Here is an 18,690-nt window from a genome sequence, read left to right on the forward strand (position 1 = left end):
TAAAGAGTTTCCTTTTGGCTAACCCTTGACCCTAAGAATGAGTATACTGGCCACTTGTTCAGAGGTGAGACTTAGCAAAAGGCCTGCACAGCCCTTATAAAGGAGTGTGGGGCTGGTTTGGCAGAGAATGCCAAAGTCCCAGATACATAGAGCATGGTCTAGAAGAGGAATAAGGGCTCTAAGTAAGCACATTTATAGAGCTTCATGGGCACCTCCCACTGTGCAGAGGCACAGGAGAGAGGAGGGTCCAAAAGATCCTCTCTAAAGCCAGGTCCAGGCTTATGGTTCCTCCTGCCTGAGGCTAATGTGTCACTGTTCATCCACACTTGCTGATCAGCTGGTATCAAGAGCAAGTTTCATGTGTGGTTCAGGATTAAGAAGATATGGTAGTTATTTTGAGAGTCTAAAGATTAAGTTATACCAAACTTGAATGAAATATTGATGTGATGAGATGTTCTTTTCATCTACCAGCTCTAAATCTCATCCATGTTTTAGAGAGTGAGACCCAAAAGGTTGGGGAAGAATTCAAGAGTCTCTCAAAGACTCTACTGGGGGAATTTAGAAGCAACATTGACTGCTGGAGAGGGAGAAAAATATGTTCATGGTCTTCAGGGAAGGTGGCACTTCTGCAACAGATGGGCCGACTGAATTTTTTTTTAATGATGATTTTATGCCTTTGGCAGAAGTTTTCCATGTAATTTAGGAAAGAGGGAAAACAACATAAAGACAATTGATGCTGTTCTATAAGACTGGGGAAAGGATATCAAAAATGAGAGTTGTCAGTGGTACTAGGCTGAAAACATAACATATTTGTGAGCATTTTATGAAAAGACTTGCCTTGGAAATTGGCGGAATGAAGCCAGTTTTCAATTACACATTGTATTGGGTCAACTGTAGTATCTGAAGTTCACTGAAAAGAAAGGATCAGCAAAATAAGGGAAACCAATATCTTTTATTAGCTCTCTCACTTCTCTGCCTTATTTTACTACTTTAACTTCCTGTTGATTGTTTTCCCTGCAACCTAAATCTACACTTTTCTATCCATCCTCTCAAAGACCTTTCTAAATTTGAGTTTGAATGTGTAATCTTTAAGCACCTCTTGCTGCTCCTTGCATTTGAATTTCATACTCCTTAAAGCAACTTGGAAAATGACCCCCAGTCTCTAGCCTTAATCAATTTTTTTTCTAGCATTATTTCCCGTTTCCCCTAAATAGTCCCTGGAAAGTTTCCCTCTAACATGATGCTCTTTTACATCTCATGCCTCTGCATATTCTATTCCTTCTACCTGGACCACCTCTTTTTGCCACACTTGCTCTTGGTGAACTCCTATTTGTCTATTAATTCTTATTTTTAAAAATTTGCTTGAATATTTTACAACTCTCCAAGGGAGAGTTAGTTACTTCTTTCTCTGAGTTTGCCCACACTTTGGGCACATCCCCAGTAGGCAGTGTCCTTGTTATATAGGTCTGCTGGCTCACCTTCAGTTTTTCTTTTCTTTTCTTTCCCTTTTTTTAAGATTTTGTTTATTTGACAGAGAGAGAGAGTGAGAGAGGAAACACAAGCAGGGGAAGAGGGGGAGGGAGAAGCAGACTCTCCACTGAGCGGGGAACCTGATGAGAGTCTCATCCCAGGATCCTGAGATCATGACCTGAGCTGAAGGCAGACACTTAAAGACTGAGCCACCCAGGTGCCCCTTCAACATTTCTTCTAAGCCAGCTACTTTCCTTTAAATTTCAAAGGTCTGCTAAAGTTATATAAGGACAAGAAAATAACATCTAGCAGAAGAAAACCTCATCTCTTTCTTGTCACTTTTTTTTTTTTTTTAAGAGTACAGATTTTTTTCCTCCTTCAGAAACTTCTCAACAGAGCTACCTATTAGGTCATATGCACAACCCTAAACCAATCACTGGCAACTGTAATGAAATTACCATGCTTAAAGAACTTGGGATAGTGTTATCTTCCCTGAGGGGCAGGTATTTGCACAAAAGCGGCATTTTTCTGAGAAAGCAGGAGAGGAAAATAAGCATTGGGATTGGCAGCAAAAGTATGTGTTCCAGAAGTGAAGTGGCTTGATCCATATACAATTCACTAGTTTTGTAGCCTGTCATACACAGGTATTGTCATTATAAAACAAAAAAATTAAAACAAAGCACAGCAAAACAAAAATTACTGGAGGATTCCTTAGTGAGAAGATGAGCACTTCTTCCCAGAAGAACTTGTCTTCCAAGTTGTGATCTGAGCTCTGAAACATCATCTAATATTTACTGTTGTTTTTTCCTCCTGTAACAACAGGAAATTCCTGAGGCCATGGTTTGGACCTGACCACTTGAATCTTGTGATTACTCTTATAGAATAACTTAAAATCTTTGTTTTCTGGTTTTCTATTAGTGATAAAAGCCCAAAGAAGGATAATTCAACTCAAGAAAAAGACAAATATTTCAATAAGTTGGAAATTGAAACTTCATGTTAGTCATCTCAAAACACTTTAATTTCATAGAAACAGGTTTTTTTTAAAGGGCTATAGTGCTATGCAGAAATGGATTTTGGTGCCAGATTAATTTGGAACTTACTGAAACCCATATGGAGGTTCTTATATAACGATGATCAATAATGAAAATTAATAGCAGTCTACTGCTACATTCAAAGGCAAGACCTACACAGGCCTTGGATTCCTGATGACCAAGTGTTTCACACCATTGGACAAAAACTTCTGGCCAACTGGAGTTCTGGACTGAGACAAAAGACTATAATATGCCCTGGCAAAAATAATACCAGCTAAGGTGTTTTGGCACTCATTATAAATGACAAATATTTCTTTCATTGTATCTAATTATTACTATTATTGTCCACATGTGTTTGCATGGGTTCTAATTATTCTCTTTTTTACGACACAAAAGATGTATTGGTAGCTAGATTTACTATGTAGTTCATAGCTTATAGATGATCTGGTAACATCTGGGTGGGATTATGACGGAATTAGAGGAGAAACATACAACATATGGAGACTGTGGATTCCAACACAAACAGCATTTAAAGGAGCCTGTGATATTCCCTGTGGATAAAGTAAACCAAGATGTCTTTGAATTGCATCCCTGCTGGAAGGCAATGATTGCATTTACGTTTGTTCTCATGGATCATGTTAGACAGGAGCATCCTTGAATCTGTGTATGTACCAAGATGGCAGCCAATGGCATGAAGGGTGGAATGTCTCTACATTACCACTCTAGAGAATCAGTGAGCTTGACGGCTGGGAGACCAGAACAGCAAATGCAAGATGGAGCTATCTGAGGCAAATTAGCACCTGTGGCCAGCCAAACTATGCCTGGTATCTCTTTCTTTATGAACTTACCCTATCCACAGACTAGTGCTTGGGAAATAGGTACTGAAGTGTTCTCTAGGCAGAAATGCTATTGACTGAATCAGGATCAGATCCCGCTGTGAGTCAAAGGGAATTAGGCAGATACTACATGATGAACAATAGTGTATTCAGTCATAAACGACTCTGTCAAATAAGGTTAATAGTTTCCAAATAGGCCAGCCAGACTAACTTGTTCTGTAATTTGGACTGAAGTATGGAGAATTTTGAAAAGTGAGGAAATGGACACAAATAAAACAGAAATGAATACACAAAGAGAAAAGTAAAGTTCCAATGCTCAGCTTGCCTCAGGGATGGGAGTTGTGTTGGAGCTAAGATCAAGAATGGATTGGTAATCAGAGACTTCATTTATTTACCTTCTCTAGTAAATAAAAACAAAGAGATATACAGGACAGTGAATTTACATTTTGAGGGGGCTAAATTTAAAAAAAAAAAAAAAAGGAAAGCTCTGCAAATAATGCCTTGAATAAAAATGGTCACATTAGAACAGCTATATTAAATTGTGCATATCAAAATGCCCTGGATGATACTTGATTCCATAGTTTATCAAGAGACTGCTTGGGATAAGTAACTGAATCTAGGACAAAATACAAAAATTGGAGAGATACTGACCCTTCATTTAAAGGACATATATACTTATGTATATCTGTTTGTGTGTATGCTTATGTACACGATTATATTTTTCTCATTTAGTGAGTAGCTTTGGAGAGAAAACTATTTGTTCTCATAACGTGCTGCCAGTTTTAGGGGATATACAAAGAGAGATTATGTCCTCTGACCTCTTAAGGTTGTCTGGATCACACATATCACAAAGAAAATCAAGGCAAAACTAGACCAGTGCATGGATATGAAAGTCATCAAATTATATAATCAGAGATGCTTAGATTTAGAAGGAAATGTAGAGGTCATATCAGTAGATATACATGGAATGAATAATTGGTCTAATGCGTGAAAGATCAAATGAATCTAATAAAAGCCCTACTGAATTGCCTACTATATTGCCTTGAATTGTCATTTACTTTTCATGTATATTAATTAACACATCTGTACCACTTGCTCAGTGTTTGCATCATGCCTTGTGTATGGGACATAGTTAAGAAGTCCTTGGTACATCTTTATTGAATTTATACTGTCAGAAGATATCTGTGCTAAATGGAGAGGAACAGATATTCATCTTGTTTTCATCAATCAATCAAAAAAGACTTGTTGAATATTTGGTGAACAGTAAACATGCAAGATAGTATAGGATAAAATGCATTTCACGAATAGACGCCAAGGGAATTCAGAAAAACAAATCCGTAAATTCAGAAAAATTATCTAGAGAATGGTTGATTCTCTATCGATAGAGATTTCTTATGGATAGCTATTTTTGTTATCAATAAGTTTCTTCTCCTATAGACAAAAAAAAAAGTATTTCCACAAAACAAAGTATTTCTTTCTAATTTCACTGACTTCAATATCTTTCTCTTAATATTCCCCTTCCTAAAACACCATATCTAACTTGAATACAGATGAAAATTATTTGTTCATCATATTCCTTCCTATGGATTCCATGTCACTTCTCTCTCTCTCTCCTTTTTTTTTTTTTTTCACCCTGTCCCTCTGACTCTTTCTCCTTTAGCTCCCTCCATAGGGATGGCTTAAAATTCTTTTACCTGTGTTACTCTACCCAAACTCCCTGAGGTCAAGAACTGTTTTTTTGGTTTTTGTTTTTTCATTCTTGGGTCCTCTAGCTCATTTAGGAGCTTGATGTGTATATTTTAGTAAAATATAGGGAAGGACTATGTTTTTACTCTTCATCTCCTTCGTGAGCTCCAGACTTGATGTGTGGACCAATGTTTAGCATGGACATCATCAGGCTTCTCTATCAAGATTCCCCAAACCCAAAATTCATCTTTCATTCAAAACAAATCCATACAATTTCCATCACTGTATGTACCCTGATAGTGGAGTCTCTGGATTGTTGATACTTCTGACCAGAGACCCAGAACATCAGACTAGAATCATCTGAAGAGGACTCCTAGTGACCTATCATAACACCACAGAGTTTTCTAAAAGGAGACCTAACAATGGGTATCCTCTTTAGAGTCAGTATATTTTTATGATCTTATGTTCTCTCCACTTCATAAGTGACTTCTGAAAATTGTTCTTACAAAATACTCCATAAACTTTTTGAAGTCAAAATCTATTGCAACTTAATGTAGTTTTTACTGACCTGGAATTGAAAATCATTTAAAAATCATTTGAAGAATTCAACATTTCAAGCAAGTAATCATACACTATTTTTCTGATATGGCACAGAACATCAGAAAATATTTTTGAACAAAAGTTTGAATTTTTTGGCCCCAAGAAGAGAAAACACCCCAGAAACAAGTAAGATGTGTCACAATAATCCATGATTTACAATCCCTTTCCTGGATCGTCTGTTGCCCTTAGCAATCCCTAAAGCAGAAACAAACAAAACAAATCCTTTCAGCATATCTTCATGAAACTGTCTGGGATGTGACAAAACTTTGAGAAACAGTTTTGTGATAATGGTTTTGCACTTTATTGGTACTTCTCCAGAGGAGGTGGTGAATGGCTGCTTTCAAATACATAGAGCTATCAAAGGCTAAAGTCAATAAAAACCTCTATAGAATAATTGGGGAAGGAAGAAAAAGGGGAAAAAAAGAGCATCAAAGGAATGAAAAGGAAAGAAGGACCTATAAATATAAAAATCTAAGGAGTATATTTTGGGAGAATAGATGATGCAAAACAAAATTGGGAATAGTTATTGGAGGACCAAGGAAGGCAAATAAAACAATGAGATATATGATGCCTGTCCTCCTGCCTCAAGTTTAGCTCATCAAACAGTTTTTCATTCCATTTCGTATATATGAGTTTCATCTGACTACTGCCAACAGAAAATGCTTTGATTTTCTGACTTTTTTTCACTGTCAAAGGAAATAACAGATTGATAAGATTCAAAAGCAAGTAATATAGCATCCTCTTCAAGAATGAGAAAAAGTACAAATTGAGTTGTGTTAATGACTAGATCTATTTTTCATATTCTTGAAAATAATAATATCACCGATGATAATAAAGTACAGTATTATGTTAAAAAAAACTTGTCTGGGAGCCAGAATGTCAGAATTTATTGAAAAAATTGTACTTAATTTTACTGATTCAAATACCATGGACTATACCATGCAATTAAAAGAACTTGGAACTAATCTTCCAGCTCTGGGAATACCTGAGTGACAAATTACCAAAGAATATCCCAGAGAATTATCTTTGATATACAAATGCACACATAGGTAGGAGAAACCCACTACCTGGAAAGAATAACTCAAATGAAGTGAGAGGTTAAGTTATCAAATCAGAAAAGTCAAGGAGCCTGTCTAGGATCTTCAAAGCAGGATGGCTTACTATGGACAGGCTAGAAGATGCCAGCCAATGTGGGCACATAGCCACTCAGAGACATGGCCAGGACTCCAGTTAAAAATTTTAGAAGCCTAGAATCACAGAAGGGTAAAAGAGCCTATATAAATGCCAAACACAGTGATTCTGACCTCTTCAAGGGATCAGAAGAAAATAATCATGAACCACAAAAAGTGAATGCATTGGGAACAGAGGATAGAAACAATTTGACAGTCTAAAGAGATCAGGTGAGCTGGAGATCTAGGAGTAGAATTTTAACAGAAATAGAAATTGATGATTCAATCTTCAGGTTCATTTTTTGGCTCTGGCATCAACCAGTTCAGTGACTTTGAACAAGTTCTATAACCTTCTAGTATTCAGTTTACTCATCACTAACATAAGAGGACAGGACTAAATGTTTTCAAAGTACTGCCCTACTCAGAGACACTATTATTTTCTATTCATGATAGTGTTTGCAATTATATGGTGTTCTGCACCTCCAAAATGTATTTATGTATTAGTGTTTGTTCTTTGAAACAGTCCTGTGTGGTAGCTCATATAGAAAACACTATAGCTCATTTTAAAGATAAGAAAATGAAGGCTTAGAAAGGTAAGATGACTTTCTCAAGGTTGCCTAGCTAATTAGGATCAGAGCAAAGACTAGAAATGTTGGTCTGCTATACTTGTAACTACTTCACATTATACCTTTCAGCAAAACTGTTAAATCTTTGTATAAGGAAAACAATTTTCTAACTTGCATTTTCTTCAATCGCCTTATGTCAACAGGGGTTAAGAACTTCCTGAGAAAGAATAGGGGAAAAAAAAAAAAGGTCAGGATTGGAAAAAAAGAGAGAGCCTGTACATTTGTGTATTGAAAGAAAATGTAAACAAAGTTAAACAAGCAATTTAGCAAATTTACTCTGAGAACAGGCTATGTGCAAGGTCCTGTGTTGGGTGCTGTGGGAGATACAAAGGTTTTCAAAAGGCAACATACTTGCCCAGATAGGGTTTCTGTGATCTAGTAGAAATATCAGACATGTCTAAAGGGAATCCTTTTATAAAGCATGGAACATGATGAATGGCTTAAGATATATGTTGCTCAGAAATTTCAGAAAAGGTTTAAATAAAGTCCAGTTACAGACAAGTCAGGGGAAATATGAAAACTTGGTATTTGAATTTGGAAATACAGAGGAACATCTTGAGAACATCTGAAGATTAGAAATCTGACAAACTAAAGCAATGCATGTTGGTTAGGGTAGGAAACTAGGAATTAGTTAAAAAATATATATATAGTTTAGTTGACAGCTAATTATCCAGTGGTGGCCACATAAGAACGCATCCCATCACATCACTCCCATCTTTCCTGGTCTCCCTTCCTCTATTCTTCACCTTTATTCTTTGTCTTAAGTTCTGCTTTCAGTGGACCCAAGATAAGATAATAACCTGTGTTTAATGATCTGGAACATCATAAAGGAAAAAGTGTGAGAGTGAAATGTTTAGTGAAATAAGGTATACTCCACTATAAAAGATTCTCAAAGAATTCTTGTATTAATATAAAATATTATGGGTTCGTAGAACTAGGTAAATCCATCAGGATAAGTATAATTTTTCCTCAGTTGATAAAGTGTAGGGAAGTCTCATCAACACTGTAGATGAGTTAGGCATGCATAAACGTGTTAACAAACCTGTGTAAAACAAGTTGTGAACCTAAATGTGACATAAGAAAAATACATGACGAGCATAGCATAGTTATTCTTATGTTAATGTATATATATTTTGATTTTAAAGAAATAATTGAATGAAATAGAAATATTGCAATGTGGGAATGCACTGGAATTGATATGTTGATTTTATTATCCGACATGTATTGAAAAGAACAGTGAATTGGGGTCAGCAGTCTTAGCTTCAGATTCCAGCACTGTCAAGATTTAGCTCTTTAAACTGGAATGAGTCATTTCACTTTCTGGACCTCAGTCAAATGAACAAGTTGGAGGAGTCACAATTTGCAAATTATGTGCTATGGAGCAAGAGTCCAAAAGATGATCTTTGAAAAAAAAGTTCTCTTGTAAAATATATTGAAAAAACACTTACACGTCATCTCCAATTTGCAGATTCTTAAGACATAATGCATGTTAAAAGCTCAGAAAAGCCCTATAGTAAAGAAATCTTTTGAATTCCATCATAGCATTTTCCAAATGTAACATATTTTGAAATTTCTCATTCCGTTTGCATATGAATATCTTACTGACATAGTTTTCCATGGAGCTAATTTTTGGAAATGCAGGAATATGAGATTTAAAAATCCTGGGATTCTATAATTAATTAAAAATAAATAAATGAAATCCTCTGATTCTAATGAATCATGATCTCATTATAAGGATTGAACTGGAATTTGAAATCCCATACACCCTCCTTTACCCAGAGCCAAAGAAAGTAGACAGACTTAAGCAGGGAGCCCCTGAGATATTGAGGGCTTGGGAAGAAAGAAACAAAAGTGTGACTCCTCCTGTGGAAGAGGTGAAATCAAGTTTTGATTGACCAAAAGACTTGAAGTATGCTAGGGCGTCCCAGATATAAACTTGAAAAAGATCTAGTGATGCATTTTCTAATCATGTAGAACGGGGTTCTTCCACTTCAGCAGTGTTGACATTTGGGGCTAGATATTTCCTTGTTGCAGGGAGGTGGGCCTGTGCATTTTGAGATACTTATTGGCATCTCTGGCCACTACCCACAAGAAGTTGTAGCAATGAGGAGGCAAACTGGAGGAAATTCCCATGTCCCTCCTGTGGGTATGAAGAAAATTCACAATAGATATCAGGGGGAGATGGGAAGGTGGGAAGTGGGAGAGGTGAAATGGGGAGTGAGAGGAAAGGGTTAAGGACAAGAGAAGAGCAAGAGATGAAGGAACAAAAGGTGCTGGGAAGCAAAGGAAGATAGAGGAGGAAAGGAAAGATGCTTGTAATCATTTCAACTCTGTAGTGGAGGAGTTGAAGGATAAGGCTATCTGAGGCCCTTTCTAGCTCATCTACAGGCAGTGTGAGCTTTGAAGACAGTAAGACCTGATTTTATTCATAGTTCTGTATCTTTTGTGTCATCTTAAGTAGTTCAGTTAACCTGAGCTTCTGTTTCTTGTCTGTAAAATGTGGGTTACGGGTGTTGTAGGTTTGTTTTATGAACTAGAGAGAATGCATGTGATGAGCTTAGCACCTTGCTAAGAATTTAATAAATGGTAGCTGCTTTTATTATTGCTATTTTTCCTTGGGACTTAATCATGTGCTATCTTTTTTGTCAATTAACTTCATATGTCTCTTGTTCTTACTATTATGTTTCATTAGCCAGTCTGTACTAGATTACGTGGCCATAATAAACAACTTCAAAATCTCAGAGGCTTAAATGATACCCTACTTCATTTTTATTTTAAGTCAGTGAAGTCCCTGCTCTCTCATTCATCCTTGCTCACAGACCCAGGCTGACGGAGTCTCCATTATCTGGGAGGTCAGTGAGTACCACCGTAGCAGGGGAATCTTGTGGCAGCTTTTAAATACTTCCCCAAATAGTAACACACGTCACTGATGCTCACATTTCTGTGGCTAAAGCTAGACACATTCCATGTGGCCAACTCCAAGGCAGTAGTGAATGCAACTCTGGCATATGCTCAAAAAAGGGGACATTATGAAAACTAGCAAAAACATCGTACCTCTCCGACCAAGTCTCCTCATTGATGAAACAGGGAAATCAGAGCACCCATCTCATAGACTTGTTAAAAACATTACAGTGATTAATACAGGTAGAATGTTTAGAACAATGGCTAGCATATGGTAACCATGCAATCATTGCTAGATATTGAGATCTATTGTTATTGGAAACCCTTACAAGACCCGAGCATGGTTTGTGCTCCCTTGACACCCCATCAGCATTCTAGTTATTCAATAAGTACTTGTTGAATTGAATTGAATAGTGTTCCAGCAACATGGCTAGGACCACCCTCCAGCTGGTAGACCAACCACATGTAGGTTTATCAGTACCATTTCCCTGCCAAACACTAACAGACTTGGCTAAGCATCCCTCAGCTGTGAGTCTCCATTTTAACCATGGAATTGACCTTAACATTAATGTTCCAGCCACATAAAACATGTTGTGAAGTGCACAGCAGCAGGTGTAGTTGACTGCTAGATGACATCATACTATGTGCATGCAGTGTGCTCCACCATAATGCCTTTCTTAAACACATCCCAACACTCAGCACACAGGCTATCAGTGATACACTTTAATGACCCTTTCAAAAGAAAAATAAAAAGATACACAGGCTTTAAAAACAAGGGCCTGCATACTGGTATACAAAAAATATTTTTTGATTTGAGCTTAGTAAAGGGTCCCTACCTATCTAAAGCCTAATGGAATTCTGTTTCTTTGCATTACTTGCACAATTAAATATAAGACCCCAGGGGGCAAATGAACTAGAAAAAAAATGTAACTGAGTTCTAGTGTTCTCTATGCCACCCTCATGAGAAATCCTGAGCATTCGTCTTAATTTTTCTGGTTATTAGTTGATGTACTTATCAAATAGGAAAAAATAGTGTTTGCAGGATCTCCTTCTAAAAGCTGATAAAAGAGGGCGCCTGGGTGGCTCAGTGGGTTAAAGCCACTGCCTTCGGCTCAGGTCATGTTCTCAGGGTCCTGGGATCGAGTCCCACATCGGGCTCTCTGCTCAGCAGGGAGCCTGCTTCCTCCTCTCTCTCTCTCTCACTCTCTCTGCCTGCCTCTCCATCTACTTGTGATCTCTCTCTGTCAAATAAATAAATAAAATCTTTAAAAATAAATAAATAAAATAAAAGCTGATAAAAGAAATTGGGAGAATAAAAAATGCCAAAAGTCTATGAATAGGTAAAAATTATTATAAAATAACAGGAACTATCAGTACAAATATTTTATTTTGCTTTTTAGTATCCTCTTTATTTCTTGACTTTTCCATGTTCGATCTTAGTCAATATTCTCCTGTTGGGTTACTCACTGTTCCCTTTAAGTCATGGGTAATGAGTAGCAAGTTAAAGCAGAAAAAGAGCAAGTTGAACTCAGCCATGTTCTGGGCAGATGCTCTTCATGAGTTTGTGCTGAACCCTGAGATCTTGATAATAACAGAGAGGAACATTTCGATCCATTTAGATTTCTCTAACCTGGAATTTGGAAAGATGATAAAAAAAAAATTGACTGAGAACAACTAAACTCAACAGCTAAATGGAGAACTAAGTTGGGTGTATGGGGCACTGAGAAGTATGTGCATTTAAATGCAGAGGCTCTGCAGAGGGGCTCTGGGATAGAAACTAGTTATGCTTTACAGGCAACTTTCATGTAAAATTCCCATTTAGAACAATAAACTTGTGGAAGTGGCAGATACAACAATATTCCTTATTGAGGATCTTGTCCATTTGCTGTTTTTTTTTGGGGGGGGGGGTTCTTCTTTCTTATCTAATAAAGGAAGGAAAAAAAGGAGAAAAGAAAAGAGGGAAAGACAAAATAAGAAAGATTCAAGAACATTGATTAAAGGCCTACTTAGTTTCAAGCAAGAGGTCAAATAATTTCCACATCATGCATTTAATCACCTGACAATACTGGAAGAACCATGATTATTCCCATTTACCAGATGAAATACATGGTTAACGGGTTAACCATTTTAGCTTGTATGGCTATCAAGGATCAGGTGTCGATCTGATTTCAGACTGTCATTGGTTAATTTGTTGATACATTAACAACATGAATGATGCTGAATTGCGCTGTTCAATATGGTAATCACTCAGGTGGTCATTTAAATTTGAGCTAGTTAAAATTGAGTAAAATTGAGAATGCAGTCTCACAGTTGCTTTAGCCACATTTCAAGGGCTCAATCACTACATGGGCTGAGGGGCTACTATCATGGATGGTGCAAATTTAGAACATTTCTATCATTGCAAAAAATTCCATTGGCCATAGCTGGTTTAGAATGTAAGCTTTTCATGGGTCAGAAATAATCTATTTCTGTTAGTTTTTTAGAGGCTTATTATTGCACCTGCATTGTGATTTCTGACTCTTCTTTGAGGAAAATATTTTACTAGACAGAAAAATGCCAATCAATCTTTGATTATTTAACACAGAGGAAAATAAATTCCATGAGGTTCAAGTCTAAATTCTCTGTAGACCTCTGCAAAGTGATTGGTGAAATTTATGGGCACAGCTGGTTTGCAGTTGTAAAACCCTATATTTTTTAATGCAAAATGGCATCTGTGCCTGCTAATTGGATACTTAGGCATACACACAATAAATTGCCTGGGAATTAGAAAGGTGTATTTCTTAAGTCCTGCCCACATCTTGCCATTTTGAGAATCATTGCTGGGATTCATTTTTCCTCCTTGTTATTCTTGTAGAGGAGGTGGAAAAAAAGCCTCCTCCTTGTAATAAATATTGCCCGTTGGGAATTCATCCTTCCTCCTCCTAATCCAGCTTTAATCCTTTCAAGCTCTGAACCACTGTCTGTTGTGGTAGCTGCCATTCTAAATAAGTTTGAGCTCTGTGATCATTGCCACCTGTCTGGTGAGAAAGGAAAAATCAAACTTGTAAATTCTCCAGGCAACCCTGTCTTAGGAGTTGGATTCGAATGTTACACAGAGGCCATGGAAAAACAGTCGAGATAAAGCCTTGCCTAGCTGTGTTTGAACACGTGAGCTCTTTGCTGGTATTCTCAAGTTTGCAATGCTATGGCAACAATAGAATCTAGGCATATTCTGTTACAAGTTTCATGCAAAAGTTTATTAAATTTGCTCTCATAATTATTGTAAGCCCTAGAAAAGATGACTTGAGCTCCGGAGCCTATACGTCTCCCACCTGAGCAGATTGCTTTATCATTCTTCCGTGCACTGGTAATTTCCATTAGAAAGCTTGCTAACCTGGTATTGACAATTACAAGCCATAATCAGAAGGTGAAAAAGGCTCACCCACTCTGATCTGTGGTAAAGCCGATACCAGCTATCTGGGAAGAAAAGAAACACAAGAAAGTAAACACCGAACTGCTGGTATATCTGCCCTTTTTATGTGAGCACGGCAAAGTGTGAAACATGAATGCAGAGAAAGAGAATGATTTTCAGAGATTTAATCCCTTTAGAATAGAAAGCTTTGGTTGCCTTTTAAGGAGCCTTTTCACCTCAAGGTCACAGCTCGAATCTCATCTGGATTTATGTACAGTATTCGCATTCAATTATTTTTGCACTCTTTCTGCAGTATTGGCTCCTTGCATTGCATATATTGTTTATGCCCATTGGGCCTTTTGCACATTTGTCCTGCTCATTCTTGTCTGGTTAATATGCCTTGATCTTTTAAATTGGCTGATTGGGGTATGATGGATGGGTTATCCTCGTTCCTCCTTCCTCCACCTAGATTTAATCAAGTTGGAATCAGACTTCCTGGTCCTTGATGCTCAATAGGGTGGGTGGCGGGGCTAGGGTGGGGGGAAGTGGGCAGCTCTGGAATAGGGTAGTGCTTCATGGCCCTTGGCCCTTGGAAATACAGGCTCTGCTCAGCTATTTTCAGCCAGGTTGAAACTTCAAAATAAAGAAAAATCAACTGACTATGGAGAAAGTTACTTACATAGAAAAATCACTATATACATACACATATGCCCATATGTGTATACCTATGCCTAAGTATTTATGTGCATATATAAAAATATGTACACACATAAAAACAAATGGCCTACATATGCTTATTTTTAGGATAACCCAGTAATTTTTGCTAATAAATATTAATTAGGAACTTGTGATGTAAAAGGCACTACCTGCAACTGTAGGTGAGAAAAAGCACCATGCCTTCCCCTAATGAAACTACCGAACAGGAAGAAACATGTATTTGTGCTAAATAAAAATTAAGGTACAGAGCAACATGATGACAAGCAAGAAATATATAATAAATCCTTCAACTCACAGTGACAGAGGAATATTGTAGTCTGGGTTGATTAAGGAAGACTTTGTATTGGAGGTAGGACACAGAAGGCATAGCACGAGAATGAGATAGGCAGAAAAATTAAATCGTAGGGCATTCTATAAAGTTAGAAGCTGAAAGTGTGCATACAGCGGGCTGCGGAGAGGACGAAATGATTGGCATGGAGCATGATCCCTTAGAAGATGTATTTGAGAGGTTTGGAGACAAACTGAAGCATCACTCATCAATTCTTCCCTCTTTTGTTCTCATTTCCTTGCTCCTCCTACTAATAAGAGGCAGCAGACGTAAGGCTGCCGCCCTGTCCTGGAGAAGCTGCAATCCCTGAGCTCCAAAATGCTGAGATGACCTTTAAAGGCTGCAAGATGAGGAGCCCAGTGGTGGATTCCAGCAGGAGAAGAAAACCAAGCTTAACAGTGCTCAAATAGTGGTTTGGGGCTTTAACATTTTTCTTTCCTTTTCTTTTAGAGCCATCAATTGCCTTCTACAGACATTGAATTCACTTACAAAGTTAGAACAGAGAAATAAAGTGGAATGCAATGATCAGGAAATTCCATTTGTTTTTTTCTCCCTTTCATCATTTTGTTGAATGTGTGCAGAACTATATGAGGTTATTCATTTGTACCCAAGCAGGAATATAGGATTTGCCATATTGGATCAGTCCATTGGTCCATCAATGTTGTATTCTCATAGCCTCTGGCACCAGATGATACATGAAGCACCAGAGGAGAGCAAACTCCCCCTTCCACCCCCCACCACACACAAGGCAGAGAGTCAATTGTGCAATATATGGGGTGAAAGTCTTAGCTGCTCCAGCTGGGACTATATGAATGGAATATGGATTTTAAGATGTCTACACAGGGCAGACGCTGCATCAGTTGAGGACCAATTTAGGCAGTTCCTATCTTTCGAAATTGTGTCCCATGTCTTCCTACTCACTTTCAATTATAAGAACTATTATTTATCTCACAATAATAAATTGAAATAGTGGAATCAAACAGCCTCCATCCAGAAAGATGAAGACAACACTGTATAATAACTGACACATGGCAGCTTTCTCTCTGGTGAAATTGTAAATGCAGTCCAAACTAGAATTTAACATAATGCCTCAGAATCTGACCCCTCTTCCTTTGGAAATTATTAAAATTGGCTCATAGTCTTCTGCATAACAGCCTATTTGCTCATTCACGCATCAGGAAGAGACTACACTGTGTGGAAATCTATCCAGTGTGGAGGGTGCTATAAGGAAGGCCTCCAAGGCTCAGTATAGTTGGGGAGTTGAGGTACGATGTGTAATCCCAATGGAAGTGAGAGCGTGGTCTGTGTCACTGGTGTGGCCAACTGAAATAGTGCACGCATCCAGAAAAGAGAGGGACAAGTTCTTGATGACACAAGATGGAACAAGCACTGTCCTGATACTTTCTTTCCAAAGGGTAATCTGAACACCACATAAAATAATCAGACATTCCTCAGAAAACAGCATTTGTGCAAAGTAAAAAATATATATATACATTGTTAGTTTTGCCAATAAATTATAGGTGGAGAATTTTGTGCAACTACAGATAAGTTTCCTGACCTGTATAATTCTGCAAATGTGCTTCTAGTTTTCGTTAGGGATTTTCAACTTGAAGCCCCCGTGGCCTCCTCAGACCTAGTGATTAGATAGTGATTAGAATAATGATGGCAGAGCCAGCTATATCATCTCTGGTGCTCAGTACAAAGTGAAACTAGAGGGACCCCTGTTCAAAAAGCAGAGGGAAAAAGCACCCATAAAAGATACTGAAGCATAAAACTTTTCCCTTTATTTCGTGGTCTCTTATTTAACCTGTCATGGTGTGTTTTCTTTGCTATTTACTGTGATTCTAATTAGTGAAAAGTCAAATTTAAATTATTTGCATGACTTTCACTGTTCATTTTTATATTGCACAATGCCAGTTTTAAATGCACACATAAAGACACTTATGTACAGAATCACCAAAATTGCACAAGTCACAATCTGAGCTTATATATCCATGTATATTTTGCTTTTACCAGAACAGGAGACCCTACACAAAATTAACTTAACTGTATGCATTTCATTTTTGTTTTCTCCAGGAAACTACCATTTTTTTTTTTTAGAAGGGGCTTATGATGGGGTATGCTTGCAGTGCTCACAGACCCATATGAAATTATCACCTCTTTGGTGCAGTACTGCCTTCCTGTTGGACATTCAGCTGCTGATTTTTCTGTCCTGTTGGACATTCAGCTGCTGATTTTTCTGTTTGAGGAACTGAGTCTCCTCATTGTGCTGCTTCTCCTCCATCTGTCTTCTTCTCATTCTCCCTCTTTTCGGTGGCCTCACACATGACCTTCTGCTCCTTCACTTGACTCCCCAAACCTCTCTTTCCTGTTTCTAATTCTGCAATTGTCCTCCCCATGTCTGACTTCCCTGTTCGGGCAACAGAGCCTTCCTGGAGCCAAATGCCACACTGTTCTCATGTGAGGTCTGATAGGCGGTGATGGTCATATAGATCAAGTCCTGGACTTGCAGCAAAAGCAGTCCCCTCTCCACACAGTTGATGGTGACCTCCGAGATCTGCTCAGCAAAATACTGTGAGTACAGCTCTCTGCACACAGAGAAGATGCCAGTCTCCCTGGCCTGTTGCTATTGCAGATTCAGATTCAGCTGCTGCAGGGATGCACCATGATCCATTCCAGTGTTGGCAGTGCTGGACACCTGCAGGATCTGTGACTGTGTGTCCTTCACCCATTCCTTTGGAGACAGGATGGCATTCAAGATTTCTTCTGCCTTCTTTGTAGCATCCAGAACACAGGAAGTTGAAGAAATCTTGATCTTTGGTGGCTGTGGGACTGGACCCAAGGGTCCAGGCTGCTGGGGGCTAATTTTCAGTGGCCCTGTTTTGGGGATACATGTCTCCGTGTCCAGCTCACCAACACCGGGTGTGTCACACTTGAGCAGAGTCTGCAGGAGGAATCATGGCAGTGAAGCATTTCACTTTTTGATATGCATACATTCTGTACCAATACTCTCCACCTTCAATTTAATGATAAATAAAAAATAATTGAAAAGGAAAGAACTATGGGTTGCCCTATTTCTTTCCTCCTAAAGCATATTCTCAGTGTAAGTGGCTAGCTAATCTATAGGGAAGTAACTTGAGTAGGAGAGGATATAATAGAGATCCTGGAATGTTCATAATTCTTAGAGTGCAATTGTCTTCATTCCTCATTCAAATCAAGTCCTGGTTCAAATAGAAAGCATGGTTTCTTGGGGAAAATGTGGCCTTACTTAGTCATAGATGTAACACATTTACCATGTACTTTTGAGACTTACTGGACTCAAATTCACTGTGAGTCCATCAGAATTCTGTGCTGCTGGTAACTTGTAAGTTTTAAATGCAAATGGTTGGCAAGTAATGTTGGTAATAATGCATATTTCAAGTGTCTACTCTGCTCACATGCCTTCCTCATTGCCCCACTAAACTTCACTTATAAAATACACGTTCAGAGATAAAATTATAAAGAATTCAAGATGGTGATAAGAGAATTAAACCAAATACAAAACCCCTTTAAGACAGAGCTCTGTGCAAGTATACTGGCTGGAGCCCATGAAGCTGGCCTTAATAATTATATTAATAAAATCTTTAACATTTATTGTGCATGGCCATGTGGTAAAGCTATTTATATACCCTTTAATTTTTACAACAGCTCTATCTGACATATGAGGAATTTGAGATTTTGATATATTAAACAATGAGCTTTTAGGTCCTTAATACTCAAAGTATTGTTCTCTGGACCATCAATAACTGAAGTCTGTTGGGAATGCCAAATTCTGGGCCTCTTGCAGACCTGCTGAATCTGAACCTGCACTTTCAAGAGTGCCCCCAGTGATTTGTGTGCACATTAAAGTTTGACAAGCACTGTTGGAGTCACTTGATGACAAACAAAAGGGACCA

General features: G+C 38.0%; 1 pseudogene; it reads right to left on the reverse strand.

Moving 5' to 3' along the window:
• Positions 1–16,946: 16,946 nt before the first annotated feature.
• On the reverse strand, positions 16,947–17,715 carry LOC132023005 (axonemal dynein light intermediate polypeptide 1-like; annotated as a pseudogene).
• Between the last annotated feature and the right edge of the window lie 975 nt (positions 17,716–18,690).

The sequence above is a fragment of the Mustela nigripes genome, chromosome 8 (assembly GCF_022355385.1).
Source record: "Mustela nigripes isolate SB6536 chromosome 8, MUSNIG.SB6536, whole genome shotgun sequence".
In the NCBI taxonomy this organism is placed as follows: Eukaryota; Metazoa; Chordata; class Mammalia; order Carnivora; family Mustelidae; genus Mustela; species Mustela nigripes.